Below are 20,409 nucleotides of genomic sequence, written 5' to 3'. Positions count from 1 at the left end.
CATTATTTGTGTTATAAATGGTATTTTAATTATATTATACGGCACTTTTTTTCGGTGTGATATTGCAACATTAGGGTCATGTCCCATCGGCAAAGAGTATATGCATGTGCACTCATTAAACAGAAACTAGGAACAAGTTGACGAATAGTAAGCAGCGTGTCTGTAGTTTAATGATTTTATTACATCATACGAGCCCACAGTATAAGTTTTTTCCAATGATCTAATGTTTAACAAGCACATTCCCAAAAAAAATAGTCATTCAACAGTGTTTGTAAAGCGAGAAAATAATAATTACATCAGCCCCGTATTAAATACTATCCACTGCTGAGACAAAATGAAATTGGCAAATATTATTTCACTCGTCGGCGATGGGCCAGGTACCTAACCCGTAAGTCGCATGGGAAGCTTTTGAATCGTTCGAACACATCTCAGAACTTATGTTAAACACATGCGAGTGTTGTTTTCATTAAAGGAAGTCCCTTAACGGTGCTACATCCGATTAAAATAAACATCATAAAATTAAAGCAATATGTTTTGTAATTAAATTATTAAGTGCATAAATAACAATAAAGTTTTATTAGAGGAAATATTTTCTTTATGAAGTTCGATTTGGAACTTAAAAGTTACTTACGATGTGCTATACAATCTGCTATATTGTATATATTGTAATTAATTCCACTGCTACACTAAGGATTAAGGTGCATACAAGATTAACAGCAATTCAGGGCACATTTCTTGTACATAAGGTTTTCTTTCGTAATGATTTCTTTTATATACGTGAATGAACTTTGGAATATAACAATCTTTTGGATTTCATTGTGATTTTTTTATATTATAATTTTCTCTTGACATTTCGAAGACTTTGCAGCCTTCATGGGCAAGGGGGAACAGACCCCCGAAAGGTCGGGAAAAAATATTATATTAAAAACCGCGAAAAAATCCGAAAAATAGTTTCTTTTGCATTCATACATATACGTAACTGGGTATACGTAACTACCTAGTTAAGTATAACATAACCTTATGATGTAATATGGGATTCACATATCCTTGAAGATGAAACTTCGAACTAAACAAAGATTTATAATTACATACATTAAAATCACCCCCTAAATGTTATTATACTAATAAATTAAACAATCAACAATAAACTGAAATCAAATCGCCCTTCGCGTTCTCGACACAATTCCGACCCAATTTTTCCTAAATAATTTTAGAAACCATAACCACGTATTTATGTATAACAAAAATAAAACGCAATAAGAAAGCAATAAAACATGGCTGCCCATTGATCATGACGTGCGTGTCATAAAAAAATCCTAAAATAGACTGCCATAAACGTAAAAACATTTGCCTTAATGAATTTCCAGTTTAAATTGTTTCAACGGCTATCGGGCAGTCGTAAAACAATATTTAGGGTTCTCTGTACAAAACGGGTCACGGGTCGCTTATGGTGAATGTATTTCGCTTGTTCATCTGTTCCACAGATGGTTTTCACATAAAATTACATAATAGTACATTTTTACAGAGCATGCATGTTATATACAAGTTTATGCATACGTAAACTAGAAAACTGATGAAAACAAGTTTATGCATATACACGTTAACTGAAAACTGATTAAATGTAGTGTGCAGATAATTTTATTAAAACGCTAAAACATCGCGAGTATAAGAAATTGTATTGATAATCCTAGGATTTTATTGTATTGAACTTGCTTGAATATAAATAAAAACTTTTTAATAAAATACCCTACTTCAAATCCATTTAAAATTTAAGAAGACATTAACAATATTCTTTATGCCTTGGTACGGAACCGTCTTCGACTTATTAAGGCTCACACTCCATCAATTACTAAGGGCATGAAATCCACTAGTGTCGGTTCGAAGCACCGAATAATCCGTGAGCGTCGGAATGTGCGAATGTGCCGAGACGTGACAATCGATTACTATCGATTTTACACACATCTTCACATCCTGGGAATTATCGATATTGGATACAAAGGTTTTGTGCCACATTATCTATTTTATTTGAGTGTAATAAAATTTCGAAACGAGGAATGACTCGGTTAATTACCGGCACGTTTCATTTTATGGTTGATGATAATTCGATTCTTAAGATCGATAGAATCGAAAACAATCGATTTATCCTTTAATTAAATCGGTATCGGCGCGAACAATGTTACAATTGTATTCTTTGTAAATATTGTTGTACTACAGATATTAATATAGTGCGATACCAATCTCTGTTTATGGATAAGAATAACATAAAGAAAATAATACTCGACTATAAACGAAAATCAAAATGGAAAACGCAAATGAATGTTTGACATCGTGGCTTGAAGTATGCTGTTGTCTGCAGTCATGAGTCTGTGTCGATCATCATCATCATCAGCCGCAGGATGTCCACTGCTGAACATGGGCGTCCCCCAAAGATTTCCAGATCGACTTATTACAAGCGGCCCGCATCCAGCGGTCTCCTCCTCTTCCTTCTGTCTGTGTCTATATTGGAATCTCATATCAAATGAATTTTATAACGACCTAACAGCTTTCCAGCGTCAGGTTTAATGTTTCTCCTTAAAAATAGGGGAGACGTTTGCCCAATAATGGGGAAAGCGATACTGATTAAAATAAGACAATTAACATTATTAAACAGAATTTAATTAATTGAACAAATTGGGAAATTGTTCGTTATCCTTGACAAACACTGATTGACGATTACAAATTCGCTAAAATTTATCTGATGATGTAATTTGTTGATTGCTTTCAATACCACACCCAATTTCTTAGTAAAGATACTGTTGATAACTGGGGAAAGAGAAAAGAAAGGGCAACAATAATAAAATGATGAGTTTTTATGCATTTTGTTTTAATGCTAACCATGACATCTGAAAATATTTCGGTTTAAAGTAAAGTGGACAATAGCTTATATTTCGGTTATTTTTTTTACGCGATTGATTCCTCTACACATGATGGTAAGTGGAGTCAAGTCCAAAAGAATATCGACTGACGAGAGATGACCACCCCTCGGAAGTCGACACAATTATGCCGGCCTTTTGGGACGGGATATACACCGGCTGATCCTGGAACGCGACACACTTACGTAACACTACAACGGGTTTTAACACCTTGTGTACGGTGGTCGCTATCCGGGCGGATATACGAAACCTCCTAACACCACCCTAGCAATCTCACAATATCCAGACCCAAACAAATATATATATACATATATATCATATTGATACCAGTGGCGAAGCGTCCATACAATCCAATTCCTACCGGTTTCCCTTTTACCTTTTTCTTAGTTTGTTTTCTATCCAATTGGCCGCGATATGTTTTAACTATGACAAAATTTTTGCCTCGGGTTACCTTTTGAAATACTTCACCCTCCGCCACTGATTTATACATATGCATGAAAAAAAAGTCGAAATATTCCGCTTACAACCTAGAACTATGACAAAACACAGATCAATGTACCTGAGCACTAACGAATCATACAAACACGGCAGTGTGTTCATACATTATTAGCACATCCATACACGTCGAGCATCATGTACGACGTTTTGTGTTTCATTTCGATGTGTGTACTAATACGATAAAGATTATTTTTCTGTAGACATGTCGATCCGTTTGATCTTGTTTTGTGATACATGCGTAATCAATGTAAGCAGTTTTTTTGATGAGGCCATGTTCAATATGTCTTTATTGATCTTCCGCTTTGGGAGTTAATTTGTAACAAATAGAATTGAAATGTAAACAGTCTTTATTTTTTACAACTTATGCTTGCGGGTCCGCCCGCGTGAATAAGTGTTCCGGATTAAATATTTTCTTGGGATAAAAGAAGTCTACAGCATTCATAGTAATGTAGATTCCGACAAGGAAAAAAAATTACAATTCTTGAAATTAACGTCTTCAAACAAATAAACGCTTTAACTTTATATGTATATAAGTACCTATATAAATGAGTCGATCTCTTAAAATGGCGTTTATAAAAACCACAAACATACTAATGATCATAATAATACCATATTTATGCGAAATTATGTAAAGTTATTTCAGAGTTTGTAAGAAATAATGGATAAACATAATTAAAAGTTTAATCCAATAACAGCGCGCTTTTATTCCAAGACATTCGCAAAATCTAGTATAACATAAAAATGCTGATTGGCGTAATATAATATTGGAATAGATATATAAAAAATTCACCATCTCTTAAACTATAGTTCGTTGTATCTCAAGAGACTCTTATTAGAGCCTTGTTACAAAAGCTCATTGATCTGACATTCAAGGTTATCTGACTCCACTGGTAGGTAAAATAATCTAAAGATGACTCAGAATTACAACACCATATATGTCTGTTCCAAAATCAATTAACCTGCTAGGTACCATTTGAAGTCCATATATTGAACTGCGGACTGTCAAGACAAAATGTCCGCAGGTTCAAATCACAAGGGCACACACCTCTGACTTTTCTAAAAAATCATGTGTGTATTCTTTGTGAATTTGTCGTTCGCTTTAACGGTGAAGGAAAACATCGTGAGGAAACCTGCACATCTGAGAAGTTCTCTATAGGAATTTCGATAGTGTGTGAAGTCTACCAATCCGCACTAGGCCAACGTGGTGGACTAAAGCCTAATCCCTCTTAATAGTAAAGGAGGCCCATGCTCAGCAGTGGGCAAGTATATAATACAGGGCTGATATTATTATTATATTGAACTTTAGTGAAAACAAACCAAGAGATTGGATTGAAAAGTTAAGTATGAACATACCACACTACGTGAAATATGGGCTTATAAAGCCTGAAAGTTCCACATGCCTTACATCTGACCAGTTAGTCCTGGCAGACTACTAATCATAAACATAATTAGATATTAATTGCCTATATACCGAGTCGGTTGCAGGCACGCATTCTTGCCTATATGATAATAACATTAGTCCTGTATTATATACTGTCCCACTGCTGGGCACGGGCGTCCTCTACTATCGAGAGGGATTAGGCCTTAGTCCACCATGATGGCCTAGTGCAGATTGGAAAACTTCAACGCCTTCAAAATTCTTACACTATTTCTCACGAAAGCAGGTTTCCTCGTGATGTTTTCCTTCACCGTTAAAGCAAGCGAGTATACACCAACATTAGGTAACTTAAGAGTTGCGCGTCCTTAGGTTTTGAACCTGCAGACATGCGTCTCGGAAGTCCGTTCCATTCCCAATTAGTATTCCCATATCGAATTCTTGTCTATTGAAGCGCCAAACTTTATAAAAAGACCAACTGCTTTTAAGCTATGCATATGAAGTTTCTCGCGATGTACGCATTTTCATTACAGCGCACATTTGTGAACGTACCCAGTTTCCGACATTGTTATCGTATTGTAATTACGTTTGAAACTCGTCTAAAATCATATAAAGTTCTAAGACAAAATCTCAGCTCGCAATTGCAAAACAAACCACGATATAGATTTTGATATCGCGGCATCTACGGCGTGCGTCACCGTGCACCGGGCCGTAGTAAATGGATTGCTCGCTGACTCACAGCTCGTTAATGCGACTGTGTACTGTGTATTGTTTCACGGAAAACTAATCATGTGTTTGCAACAGGATAATCTGATTAAATATGCGGCAGTAGGTGTGTGACGCGCGCTGTGGCGCCAGCCACGAGGAGGTTCTTACCCGAATCATATAAGTACCTACTGTAGTACTATGTGTTTTTTGTACTTTAAGTCAGATAGCATATGGTTACTCAGTTTATTTTAAGTTTTAATGTTAAATAGCATAAGGTCTATTGCTTACAATAACAGTTGTGAGATGAATTAAACCTTGTATACTTAATGTAATTTAGATATTTATTTTGGCTAAGTCATTATATATATAGTCAAAACTATGATATACGTACGTTTAGTAATAGCAGGAAATGCTATTTCACGCCTTGAGCTGTACCTGTGAAAAATAATAAACAAATTAGTCGTGACTAAATGTGTTAAACACAGAAGAAAACGCCGCATTAGTTTAGTAGTAACATAGTTGGTTAGATCAGAAGGGCTTGGGATGGATGCCGGCACAGCTAACATCTTACGGCACATGGTACCTCGGGATAAGTGATTATCTGTTTAATGTCTACTAAGGTACCCCTGAAAAATATGATGCTACATACATTTGCTGGTGGTAGGATATATTTTATATCCGTCCGGATAGCGACTACCATACACAAGGTGTTAAAACCCGCCATGATACTCATGAAGTGCGTCGCGTTCCGAGTTCAGTCTATATATATGCGATAGCAACAGGCCGGCATAGTTGTATCGACTGCCGATGGGTAATCATCTCCCGTCAGTCGACATTCTATTGGACCCCACTGCTCTTACTATTAGATGCAGTGGGGTCACTTGGACGTCAATGTATAAAAACATATATATGTATACTCAACACAAAACTTACATACGTTAGGTCAGGGTTATAAACATACTATTGATGTTTAAACTATGTACTAACGCGCCCACATTCAAATTATATAAGGGGCAAAGGATAATGATCGATAAAGCCTAGACAAGTGACACTTGACAGTCCATGCAGACATTACGTATAGTGAATCAGCCGAAGCGTTATGCATAATAAACTCTGACTCAATGCACCGTAATTTAATATAAATAGAATGCGTTTTACTATGTACACCAGCTGACTCTGTACGTAATGCTTAGTCAATTGCTGAATAACTGCTAGGTGGATACAAATAGTTATTTTACTGCAAAACTTCAAAACAGTTTTTTCAGACAAGTGCGAATAAACTCGCGCGCCGAGGTTTCCGTACAAATTTCATATCTATGGTACATTATAGACAGCATCGCGCATTATTGCTTTAATTATCCAGAGAACTTACACGCGAATATTTGAGATAAATTTCAAATTGATACCTCTACGCATTCTTGAGAAAAAGGGTCTTGACAGACAGTCGGACGTTGGACAACAAAGTGATCCTATAAAGGTTCTTTTTTAAGGTACGAAACCCTAAAAATCTCCCCAAAATAACCATAACTTCATAACAGTCCTATCGATGTTAAACACCAGTTCTATCTCCCTAACATCATATAATTGACTGTTACATCCACCTTATTAGTTCACACACTAATTCATGAGCCGCACACAGTAATTCAAAAAGGTCCATTCAGACAATAATATAATCGTAAATAACTCAATTTTGATGAGGAAAACATACGAGCCGCTATCGCATTCCCCTTACATACGCTGCACTGTATGTAATATGGGGACAACGCCTTCTAATTCAATTGTGACCATGTCTTTGGCGAGGGTCATTGACACACTTTTTCCTAAATCGATTTGAACCTGCGACCCGCGTTTCCGCTGCCTATCGCTTCGGTACAACGCCGTGACGCCGCGGCCGTGTGTATACAAACAGTAATTGTTTGGGAATATTATTCATGTTTTAGGTAATTTCATACATTGTATAAATGATTTTAATTTTAAAGTTGTTCTGAAACCGCTTATTACAACGCAGTAGATGACATAATTAAAACCTATTTATATTGTTATTGCATTGGTTTGGACGGTATATGTATAACTAACATCATTAAAAACATTGTCAATAACTTATTATCTTTTATCAGATTAACATTGAGAGAAACAAGTCATAGAGACACAGCCGTAGAAAAATCTCTCTAGAAACTTTCCCGCCACCACTACAACTCTTATAAGCCAGGATCAGCAGTGACACGCATTTAATGACGCCGAGCAGTGAAGCTCGGCGAGCCTCAGGGAAAAGTAATTTGTCATTATCCCGCAACGAAATTAATCAAATAGAAAGATAAGGAGGAATCGGAAATAATAAAAATCTCTCTATTCAGAAAATGTTTATAACAATCACTGATTGTCCTACGGAAATACTTCACCAACACTCAATCACATAAAACACAACACTGCCCTCACCGAGATGGCAACTCGAGACCTAACGACCCTGAGGCGAACATAGGGCGCCGGCGGATGCCGCCTCCGCTTCTGAGAACAATCCAGTACCAAGTTCCCGATGACTCATTTAAGTTTGTCCTTCCAGTACCGTCAGCTGTAAAATTAAGGTTTTGGGTTTGATGCTTAGTCATAAAGTCCGACATTTGGTAAATATTTAGAAAGGTGAAAATATGCACGATTTTTTTTATACGAAGTTATCTGCCGTTGTATTTCAGTTTTTGAAAGGTATTGGAACATACTTTGGTAGACTATAACGACCTGGATTCGATTCTAAGCTAATGCTATATGAACGTATTGGAAAATTGCCAGAGATAGAATCACAATCAACAGGGCTCGCTGAAATCGTAAAATAGAATATTATGTGCAATATCTTTTACTCTTAAGTTCTTATATCTAATCGCTTTAAACGTTAACTAGCTTAAAATAACCCTTAAGCATCAGAAGGGAAGCACCAATTATCATAGAGACGTTAGTACCACCCGGCGACCTTTGAACCCTGAGTCAAGCGCCACAAACCGCCGGTCCAGCGGATGCCACTGCGGCTTCTCAGAACGAACCAGATGTAGCCGTGACTCATCCAACTAATATGATCAACTAGACGAAACTACTGCCACTGTGCCACAATTGACGGAATGTATGGACTTCATTAGCATAGTCCTTGTATTCTTCAGTGTCAATTAATAAATGACGCAAATGCGTTGCATCGTAATAACTGATCAATGAATGTGAACACTTTAAATACACTAAATATCGTAGGTCCTTTGCTGATTCTGCATAAAAGATACAAGGCCGGCTTCAAGTCTTCCCGCCAACCGTATAAAAATATCTATCTATTTTTTATTTAAATACTGCAATACCGTTCAAGCCACACTCATATTACCTAAAACAGCCTTTACGGCACTCGATCTCAACAATTAACCATACGAAGTCAAGGCAACACCCGCCCGCACACAGGAAATGACGTACAAGTATTCGATACAAAGAAATATCCTTAAAAGGCCTCGACTCGTGACCCATTACCTAAATTTAGACTAGACGGCATAGTGGAGACATAAAACCGATGATCGCGTAGGACTCGACGCGGCCTTGTCGAGTTTGGTCACACGGTAGGCGAAACCATCTTGATCGGAGGCCCACACGTCTTGCTATAATTTTTTGTACCGAATGAGATGATCAAGTTCGCATGATCATAAACAACACGAATATTAGGCAAAGCGATGAATTACTATTGCCATGGTATTACGCTGCATATTTCCTAACCAGATTTGATATATATCACGTTGAATCGTCCAATACACTAGCTATTTTACTAAACTGGAAGACAGAAGACAGCAGCGTTGCGCACTGCAAGGCAGCAGAAATACTTAGGAAATCAACCGAAAGACCTCTAACAAGCCAGGTGTAATAAATCAGAATAATTACACACTGGCAAAGGTCAGTCACTCCGCTAATCTATTTTCATCGCAGACGTTAGGACGAAACATTAAAACTCTCTCATCCATTGAAAATCACATTTCATGGCTCGCATTCCTCTATACTTTCAGTTCAACGTCTAAGCTCGTTATGTTCCTAGTCAAAACAGTGCTAAATTTGGACGACACAACACTGACGGCGACGTGTCTAAAAAAAGCTTACGAATCGCTATTGTCCTGGATTTTATCAATACTTATGTACCACAATAGGCAAGTTGTTATTTCGGTAAAGGGAACAATGAAACTATTATTAGGAGAAATGACACTACCAGTATCTGCCTTGGTGACGTAGTTGTATTACGATAAGACTGCACTGCTGAGGTCTCGGGTTCGAACTCCGGGCTGGGTAATTGATATTGGGTTTTTCAGTATTCAGTAACATCAACAGTTCGGAATTTATGCCCGATATAGCGATCGGTTCGCCTATTTCATCATGCGACAGAATACTCACGGTCAAAATTGGGTGCACGCTCTGTTGCATCTCTGACTTTCCCTTCTGGGAAAAGGCGTGAGTGTATGTGTGGGACTACTAGTTAAATGAAGTGAAATAGTTAAAAATCAAATAATTTATTACAACAATAGATAATTTAATATTTCAATATTTTACAATGACTCCCACGCTAGTCTAAGTTTAGTTTAGTTTGACACAAAAACTCGTTCTTTATGAATGAAACCAAATATTTCGTCAACAATTGACGCGCTACGAACAATAGAGTTTCAAAGTACAAATTCTATATAAATACGTTTCGTGTAACCCGTGATATATCTAAATATACATAGAATCAACATACGACCGTGACTGGCGGGTTCATTGCCAAAAATAACAGCAACGCACGCGGTGCCACCGACGGCAACGGCCACCACCCTACCACTCATGATTAATATCCGACGGTCACATTTATTAATGGCTACAAAAAATCTAGACAGCCAGTCTAAAACTGTTTAATATCAATTACGTAAGTTTCGCTGTTGCTACTTCAGGATTTCCTGTGCAATAAATCAAATGTAATTTTATATTATGTGGATATACGAATATTTCACCGATAGTTAACCGTTATTTAAACAGCTATTTTTCATTGTGCTACCTAATTTGTTGTATTTTTTTAACCTAAATAGCGACATTGTATCCCGTATAAATTATTAAATATTGCATGTCGTGAGGTGACGAACGTAGTGTGGACGCAGTACTTTTGTGTTATTCTCATTTATTGGCAGACACGGCGCTTATCATCAAACAGATTGCTAATGTTATTATTGAGTTATATTTTGACAACATATAAAATAGGTCAATCTAGACACGATTTACACAACCAAAGGAAAACATAGCATATTGAAAACATAGTTACGAACAATATCTCACCAATGGCGACCCACATTACAATTCCGGCACTGACACAAAAAAGTACACATAAAAATAAAAATAAACAGAGGCCAACGTCGATAAATCAAATTGAATTCGTCAGAGACCCTTGAAGAAACGAAAATAACGCCGAGGCAATACTGATCAGAGTCTATCAAAACACAAACCACCAGAGTTAGTGTCGAGTTACAAACAATAAATCGGGCTATACCGTAGCGTCTACTGCAAGATCGAGCTAGTTTTTATGGTTGAGCATCAAAAGCGGATAGATTCTTGTACCAGCGCTGTTTTATCGCGTAGGAAACTTTGCCAAATCGTCATGACAAGGTTCAAGGCCGGACGCGGCAATTTCAGACTCGAAATGTTCATATTTAGCAGAGAAATCAGACGGATGAGTTATAAATCATTTCAATTAGGATGAAGTGTAAAGCGCTGATTAAAAGGAAGCTTGGAGAATTCTGGAATTGAACTGTATTCATCCAAAACTATAAGGACATATCAAGGGTATAAGACAGCACTGCATGGATGGATACATAGTTAGTAGGATTACTGAAAGACCTCCAAAGTAATCAAAAGAAGCCGGAAATTTCATGTCGTTACGTAGTAACAAATATTCATACCAAGATACTTGGTATTTGAATTATTGTACCCCATTCGATTTAAATACGTGTATCAACCTGTCACAAATGCAGTAAAGAAACACAACCACGAACATAAATCCAGACACATCTACGCGACTCATTTCACAGTCGACAATGATGGACAACGCCTCCTGTCGCAGGCACTAATAATAATGCATACCGCAGCGAACAGTGTACCCACAATGGAGTTTCCTCTCATTTCTACTAGCGTACGTGTGAAATATTAATACGTCCGTCTGTGCGTTCGAAGGCACGTGTCGGTTGCAAGTTCAAGGGCGTGCTGTCGGTCGTTAAACTGCGCTTTTTGCGAGTTTGCGTAACTATTGCTCTATATGTGCTAAATTCTGGCACCACTCTATAAGGCACTCGTTCATATACTGCGATCGACAATCAGCATTATTTCCACGCTTGATATTTGACGCGACCTGGAAGACTATATGCTGAGATCAGATGCTAAAACTTTCTGAGCCCAGTAATATCAAAATCTGTCCTTAAGTTACGAGAACGTATGGAACTTGATGTAATTTTGCGCGTATAATGTATTCAAAAGAGACCATATAAGGCATAATAAAATCCGAGATAAGTGGAGGAGGAAAAGTCTAAGAAAATACTAAGGAAGTGAGTCAGGCGGGTAATATGACTAATTCGACAGTAGTCATTTAGGACTACTATACCAGTGTATGTGGATATCAATGTCGGCTGCTATTTTTTTTAAATTTTATAGGAATCTTATTTATTTTAATTGTGTCCTTTAGTTACAGAGTTTATGGCCCGTCTCAAAACCTGTGTGGTTTGGGTTCGATTTCAATGTCGTATTGAAAATTGTGTAGAATTTTTTAAGACAATTTTTCCGGAATTTGATCCTAGTAACAAAAATTAAAAATTGAGCGAAATCGTTTCAGCGACATGTTTGAAAAAATGTGTGTTGCGACGACTCGATCTTGGGATTTGAATAAAACCTGGTGGACTAAGACAGGTATCCTAATTTTTAAAGAGTTGTCCAACTTCCCATATTAATTACCCTAATGGTAATGAATATTTTTAGACTGAAACATAATGGATTTGTGAGGTAATTAAAATCCGTCTTGTGCTTAGTCGATCTAATGCTTCATTAATGCGGTTATCAATTGTCACGGTTCAGCGTTACTACAGGTTAACTTATAGAAAATATATTTTTACCACCATTTCATCTCAATAACAGACCGAATACCGCCAAATCATCATCCGTTACCCCATTCGGTTGGATTCGTCACAAATTTCATGGTGCGACTATCCCATTCATCTCCTCTTCCGCTAAGTTCTGGACACCGATCGGAATTAAGAAGAAAATTAGTCTGTTTGTTCGCACCTCGGGTGGCGCGTACGGCGGCGCCCCCTGCCGTTAGCTTCGGACGTTTATTTATTTTTCTCAGGCTCTTGTCTCGAGGACCGCGATCCCTTTGGACTCTCCCGACTGCTGTCAAGTTGTTTTAATTTGTTTGAACAGCTCCTGGTTGTAATGTTTTACATCCATTACATTTTAATGGATTTCAATCTATACTATTATATGAAGCAGAAGAGTTTGTTTGTTTGTTTGAACGCGCTAATCTCAGGAACTACTGGTTCGAATTGAAAAATTATTTTAGTGTTGGATAGCCCATTTATTGTGAAAGGCTATAGGCTCTATAATGTGTAGAAGCAAGCTTTATCAAGCATGTTGCCGAAGCATTTTGCTTCGTTTTCAAAGCAGGCTCACATGAGATTTTTCCTGGCAAATTGTTAGAAAATCCGTCCAAACTGGCGAGTTGCTTGATAGATACACTCAGTATCACTTTATTATACGAAAACCTAAGCAAACTGTATTCTGAGCTAATCTTTCCCACTACAATTACAATCGATCGCACCATTACAGTCCGTGCCACCCACATATCTGTTATTACATGTATATCAACATTCTTGACCTACCAGTGGTCAGATTAAAAACATATTACAGTGCCAGGAAGCGACATTCGTACTTACAGCTGGTCAGTCATAATTACAACTGTAGACATCAAGCACACCTTGCGAGATAATTATTCTGAGGGATATTAATATCTGAGAATTGCAGAAATATGTAAAAAGTTTATTTCGTAAAGGCAGGTACAGGACTGTCTCGGTGGCGTAGTAGTACGACAGCAGTGATGTGGTCCCGGACTCGATCCCCGGGTCAGGTAAAAATATTAGGTTTTTCTACTCAGTATCAGTACCGAGTCTGGAATTTTTGCCCTATATGGAAAAAGATTTGCTCTTTATCACACCATGGCACAGAATCCGCATGGCGGAAAGTGGCTAAACCAGCTGCATCTCTGCCTACTCCTTTGGGAATTAAAGTCGTGAGTGTATGTGTGTAGGTAATGGATTCCGATTCGTCTGGCAAAGTGGTTAATTGACTGTGATCAGTTCGCATCTCGTGTGATATTTTGCTAGCGAGAAGATACCAGGCTCTATACCTAAGTGTATGGCCGAACATCATTGGTACACGTGATGAGTATAATGCGAAAGTGGCTCCTTCCTGATAAGCCTCGTTCATGAGTCAGGCGACGTTCATCTTGCAACAAAAGCAGACATATTTTCGGGCATTGATGTGCGTCACGGACTATTCTTGGACGTAAAATGTTTTGTACTTACTATTGCTCAGATTTACTGTTCGCTTTTCCGATAAAACGATCCAACATCTTTGTTACCCCCCGAAATCCCAAAACTTTGACGGTTTCAAGCTCTAATAACAGAATTCCAATAACAGAATGTGTACGCTCAAAGCGTGCTCTAATTTAGTGAAACAGGGGTCTTTTTGTGTAATTAACAGTTAACACCTTTTTTCTGGGGATTCTCATGAATTCCGGGGGAAATGTTTTAGCCGCTGATTAGTGTCTAGAGGGCACTTCCGCACCCTCGTTTTGGATGAAGACTCATTATGTGGATAAATTTTATTTTTCTAGGGCAGAGTGGATGATGAGGATAGCGGAGGACCGAGCAACGCAACGGCACACTCTAGGGGAGGCCTATGTTCAGCAGAGGTCAGTTGTAGGCTGATGAGATGAGATGAGAGAGGGCAAAGTGACTCCCTTGTCCTGATGATAAGTGGAATGTAGGTAGACTGTATATTATAATGTCGACCTAAAGAGACGTTGCGTGCCTCAACAGACGCCAAAATTATCCCGTTTATGTTTAATGGTTTGTTTGAAGTAAACAACAAAACCGCTGACCGTATGCTACAGCCCGAGCATCCAGCAGTGGCAAAGGATCCATATAACCCAATTCCTGCCGGATTCCCTTTATGTAGAATCTAATTATTATCAGAACGATATACAGACCGCATTTATGCATACTAATACCTACATATATGTTGTTTCCCTTTAGGAAAAATTTATCTTTCGCCACTGGCGTCCAGTATATATTAAAAATACCAAAAGCTAACAAAATCTGACCAATATAGTACTCAGTACATCACTGATAACATATATACCAGCTAAGTACTCCCCAGAGGACATATCGGTCAAGGGTTGAACCGCCTTGAACCGAGCACGCGGCCGCCCGCGCGCCTGCGAGCCAAACGAACGTCACAAACGCATTATTTATTTTGATTCGCGCGAGTGGCCCATAAATATACTGTCAGAACACTTCTGCTGCTTTGACTGATTGTTTTAGTGTTTTGTCTAACATTTTTTTTTATATTGACTGTCGGACTGATGGGCACACACAGCTTATGCTAATGTTCATGGGTGTAGGCGTCTAATTTTGCACGGTTTTCGGTATCAGAACAAGGCATCCATAATAGATACTAGAAAAGGAAATGAAACATAATTATGCGTATAAGAAAAGAGGATGTATTTATTTCCCTACATGATCAGTAGGTGTGCAAATTAATTAAAAATTCATTTACTAGTAAAAAACACTAACCCCCTTATTCATAGACGTTTTTTATCTAACGACCGAGTAAGGCTGCGATAACAAGTCTGTTTCTCAGTGCTGACGGCATGGCAGTCTTCGCAGTGCGTAGACGTAGGAGCCGTTGTGATTGGCTAATATTGAAATACAACAATATTAACCAATCACAACGGCCCTATGTCTATTTCTCAGTGCCGTTGGGCACTGAGAAACAGGCCTGTTATCACAGCTTTACTCCGTCCTTAGATAAAAAACGTTTATGAATAAGGGGGTAAGGCTGTTGATTCATATTTTATCCCATCACTTTTAATACAAATAAAGTCTCGCTACTTAGTAATTCTTTAGAAGAAAATATATTCTGTACCAATTTCGTTAGCCTTAAAACAATGTTTTCTAAGAAGCTCGACTTTCATCTGCGAATACTTAACAAGCTAGCAACACGCGTAAAATAAATCATGTATAACTTCTGAAAAACATCTATGCTATCAAATATTAGGCTTTAATAACTACGTAATATGTGCGTATATATTTTTCCCAATCTGATGAGTGTTCGGCATAGCACTAGTACAACATACTATAAATAGATTTTGCTGAATTAAAAAAAAAAAAATGAATTCAAGTCCACCCACTTCCCAGTCCCACTGTACACTCATCACTCGACCAAGATGGAGTATTGTAGCCACTCTATTAATAACACGACAGATAATTAACATAATAAAGTACAAACATTAAATATTCAAAAAGAAAATTTCATCGCGTTGCTTGTAAATATTTTATTAAAGCTGAAACGTGTAAATCTCAAAGCTCGTTTGACATTTAGATGACTTCCATGTGACGCCGAGGAAAACACGGCAAAAATCTCCCGCCTAGAGGATAACAATGTGACGTTAAGTTCGGTAAACGTTCAATTCAACCGGTATAAAGGTGGGTAATTCTGGTAAACGCACATCATTTTTTTTTATTGCTTTAATTGACGAGACGAGCTTGCCGTTCACCTGATAGTAAGCGATACGACCGCACATGAACAGTAGAAACACCACTCAACACCTTGAATTACAAAGTATTGTTTGGTATGCCACTGCGCTCGTCATCCTGAGACATGAGACGTTAAGTCTTATTACGTCCCATAGTTACACTGGCTACAATGTCTTTCAAACCGGAACACAACAGCGACTACCCACTGCTGTTTGGCAGCAGAAATGGACTTTGTGGTGGTACCTACCCAGGCGGATTCTCACATATGAGAGACCTACCACCAGTAAAGTAGTTCCTATGACTATATAAAGCGTTTCAACTTTCGACTTGATAGTACGTTATTTTATTTTATTTGATTTTATCAGGACAGTATTGTCATAAGAGGTTATTTAAAATAGGTATAAAAAGGGAACATACTAAAGTTTTTCAGACGAAACATCATGTCTAACCTAAAGCTTTTGGAATACCATACAGTCTCTTTATGCGATTTAAATCCTCTTATTTATCGAATTAATATTTTCGATGCTCGAACACTCATCTGACGACGGAAATAAACACAACAGTAGTACCTAAGGGGCCGTTCACGTATAAGGTAATGAATTTGGAAGGGAGGGGAGTCTTGTAAAATGTTACGATACGTTACAGGCGCGGGAAGGGGGGTTGTACAACGCGTTATGTAACATTGAATTTTTTATTTAAAAAATATAACAAAGGTATTTTAGCGATTCTCTGGTACTTTGGGAAAAAAATTGTAACTTTAGAGTTACATAACTTTTTGAGGGGGGGCGTACAGGAAAACGTTACGGCGCGTTACATGGCGGGGTGGGGGGGGGGGTCGTCAAAATCTTCAAAAATTGCGTTACGTTATACTTGAACAGCCCCTTACCTACGTACCAAGACATTTTCACATACAAGATACACTACCAAAAAACCCTGAACATCACTTTTCAAATTCCGTATACATTTGTCACATAATATCGACTCCTCGAGAATGAAACCCGTCGAACCGTTCGATCCGCCGCGTGACCTTGGTACCTACGGACGGTCGCGCGCCCTTGACCGCTTGTCACAACAATCTGACCACGTCAATCGCGCCATAAAGCACTCGCTGTGGCACACGATGTACATCGCTTTGTATTCAATATTGACCTTTATATTGAGGGCAATACAAACTATAAGCATGCATAGTTTTAGACTTGGGTACTGCGAATGTATAGAGAGGCATTGATGTTATTGTAAATGTTTATCGATAATTATTAATTATCGATAAACATTTACACCCACATTATATTTATACTTCGGTTAAACAAAAGTTTCAAGTTAAAACTCACTACTAACTAAAATCCTACCAAACCACATTCAATACAATCAAACCACAAAGCTCCAAACATCTTCCAGATAACAAACACAACGGACATTATCGATTATCGATACTACGGTGTCATCACTATCGATAACCGATAGACATTACGCAACTGTGGCTAGTACGTGCCCGCGAGACGACCGGAAACGGACATCCGTGACGTAATAGCCAAGTGCGTGATAAGTCGGAAGTTGACTAACAACCGATACTAACTACTTGGACATAGTGCATAGCATTGTTGTCGATAGCGAACGCTACTATGTAATCGCTATCGTACTGGTATGGCGATTGTGAACTCCATATACAAACATCAAACGGGCCGACATAATTGTGTCGACTAGCAGGGGATAACCATATCTCGTCGTCAGTCGACATTATCTGGATACTACTCCACTCAACCATTAGGTGCTGTGGAGTCACTTTGCCTTCACCTTCTATAAAATACAAGCTCACGCTATCTATAAAAGCTATCCTTCAAAGTTTAGGCAGAGGTGTAAAAGATACACACATATTGGCTTATAACCCTCGCATGGTTTCATAGGGGGCAAGCCAGCCGCCACATGGAACACAAAAAACATGCCGATACATGTTCCACTAAACTAATAATAACTATCAGATACAATGTTGTAACTGCTTCCTCAGAAGAACTTAATTATACCTTGGAAAGCCATAAGCAGAGCTCAATATTTTGCTACTGTTATAAAGATGTAAATTTAACAGTATTTCATCATGGCAACTTATGCAAAAACAGCATGGCGCAAACAGTCGAAGAATAATGTTTTTAAATGCATCCTCACTACATGAAAGTAGCTAGACAGATACATAAATCAATCTATATTCTAGATCAGTAGGTACCAACATGAATGATTAACAATGCATCAACAACGAAATAAATAAAATAAACTTCAACATTTACACGACCCTTTCTTTCGCACAGGTAAATTAACAATGAGCCTGATCCCCGCAACAAATGCCGTCCAGACCGAAGTTTATCCGTCCCACACGCGTTCATAACTAATTCACTGTACAATTTAATGGAACCTATAAAACCGATGCGAGCCTCCGCATGTTTATAAAGGGGGTGAAACAAAGATCCGTCATTATCATCTTATATTACAATCTCCTTAGTTAATGGACCTCCGGCCAAAAACCGGATGTGCCGGCCATACCGTGTCCCGGCCGACCGCCCGCCGTGATTTTGCATTTGCTGTGTTATCGCAGGGTTGCCGACTCGCATGATTTATTGGGCACGTCTTTTCTTGTTTACCATAGTGTTTGATCAGGTGGAAAATGTTTTTTTGTAATTTGCCTTAAATACTGTTTTGATACATTTATGACGCAAGCAATTTATAGCAAAGGTAATCTTCTAATGGTAGCGGCAACAGCCAAAGAGCGTCAGTTCTTGGTGATTTTAGTAATTATTAAGGAAAACTTTAGTGGATGCGTGTGTTCAGCAGTGGTCTTCTAGTGGCTAATAATCATGATGCGAGCTTTTGACTGTTTGTCAATAAAGATATTTGCATTAGTATTCATTATATTCCAAAGAGATCCCAATAGCGGTCAAAAGGGTGCGAAATCGACCTATTATTCGTAACGTCGCTACAACTTTTTGAATTTTACTTTTAGAGGTTCTTTAAATTAAGGGAAGGTAAAAGAAAAAGAAACACAAAACACACTAGCCAAAACAATATAAGCTTTACGGAAAAAAACTTAACGCATTATTTTGCCTCTAATTATGTGCTTGACGTAAAAACGGACAATTCATTAGTGATAACATTAGGAGGTGTAAACGTTAACTAAACCGAGATTAAACGTTGTAAAACTATTAATAAATTAGTTTACCACTAACCCTTATCTACCTGTACATTAGTACCATAATACAAACAACTCTATTAGTAATAAACCTTGACACTACTCATACGAAATTTATCTCCCGGATTAAGATGAACAATCTCATCAAAACCACTAACCGAACGCATTTTATTATCCAATCACTAAAGTTTATTACGAACGGACGACACGACATTATGGACATTCATAAAAACAGTTTTCACAATCATTATTTATGTGTTGTGTGGATTAACAACACATAAAGCCTTTATGCTTAGATAGATTTTTTATAGCTGAAGGTAACAAAATGGGAGATGGGTCGCCTGATTGCGAGTGACCACGGCTGCTGGGACCGGTGAGTGATGACACTAAATCTGTACTCACGCTTGCAGAGGAATGTGATTTCTTTGACTGCAGATGGGATTGGAATTGGGAATTTACGAGGGAGTATCTAAAACACAGTGTTGACAACAGTAATTAAATTGAACAGGATTTTAAGTATGTACGGTCTATTGTACCAAATACTGACTTTGACGGAAGACGGTGAATTTATCAACTGCTGCAGACATTGTCACTTGTCTGAGCTATATGTATTGCATAAAAATATATGCGATTTGAGGATTATTTGTTATTTCTGTGATTCTCTTCATTAATGCTGAACTACTTCATTACACCTGATGGTAAGTAGTTACCGTTGTCCATGAACGTCAGCAGTACCAGGGGCACGGCCAAGTCGCTGCCTACTGTGAAAAACCTTTTGTCTGACTTTACAAGAGTCACGCATTAATGCAACTCATCAGAACATGCCATGATGAGTTTTCAACCTAATCCTTCTCTAATCGGGAACAAAATAGCCTCATCTAACCGGCAAACAACTTGAGTAGACCACAACGT

The 20,409-nt window shown here is 38.1% G+C and overlaps 1 protein-coding gene across 3 annotated transcripts in view; it reads right to left on the bottom strand.

Moving 5' to 3' along the window:
- LOC115447892 (mitochondrial cardiolipin hydrolase) overlaps positions 1-20,409 on the bottom strand; it is a 165,430-nt gene that overhangs the window by 35,803 nt on the left and 109,218 nt on the right. For all 3 annotated transcript variants that reach the window (XR_005112391.1, XM_030175181.2, XM_037438871.1), the window contains one exon: positions 5,885-5,928. The gene's annotated coding sequence lies outside the window, so the exon portion shown is untranslated. The remainder of the gene's footprint in view (positions 1-5,884; positions 5,929-20,409) is intronic.

The sequence above is a fragment of the Manduca sexta genome, chromosome 15, assembly GCF_014839805.1.
Source record: "Manduca sexta isolate Smith_Timp_Sample1 chromosome 15, JHU_Msex_v1.0, whole genome shotgun sequence".
NCBI classification, from domain to species: Eukaryota; Metazoa; Arthropoda; class Insecta; order Lepidoptera; family Sphingidae; genus Manduca; species Manduca sexta.
This window is presented reverse-complemented; position numbering and strand designations above follow the sequence as displayed.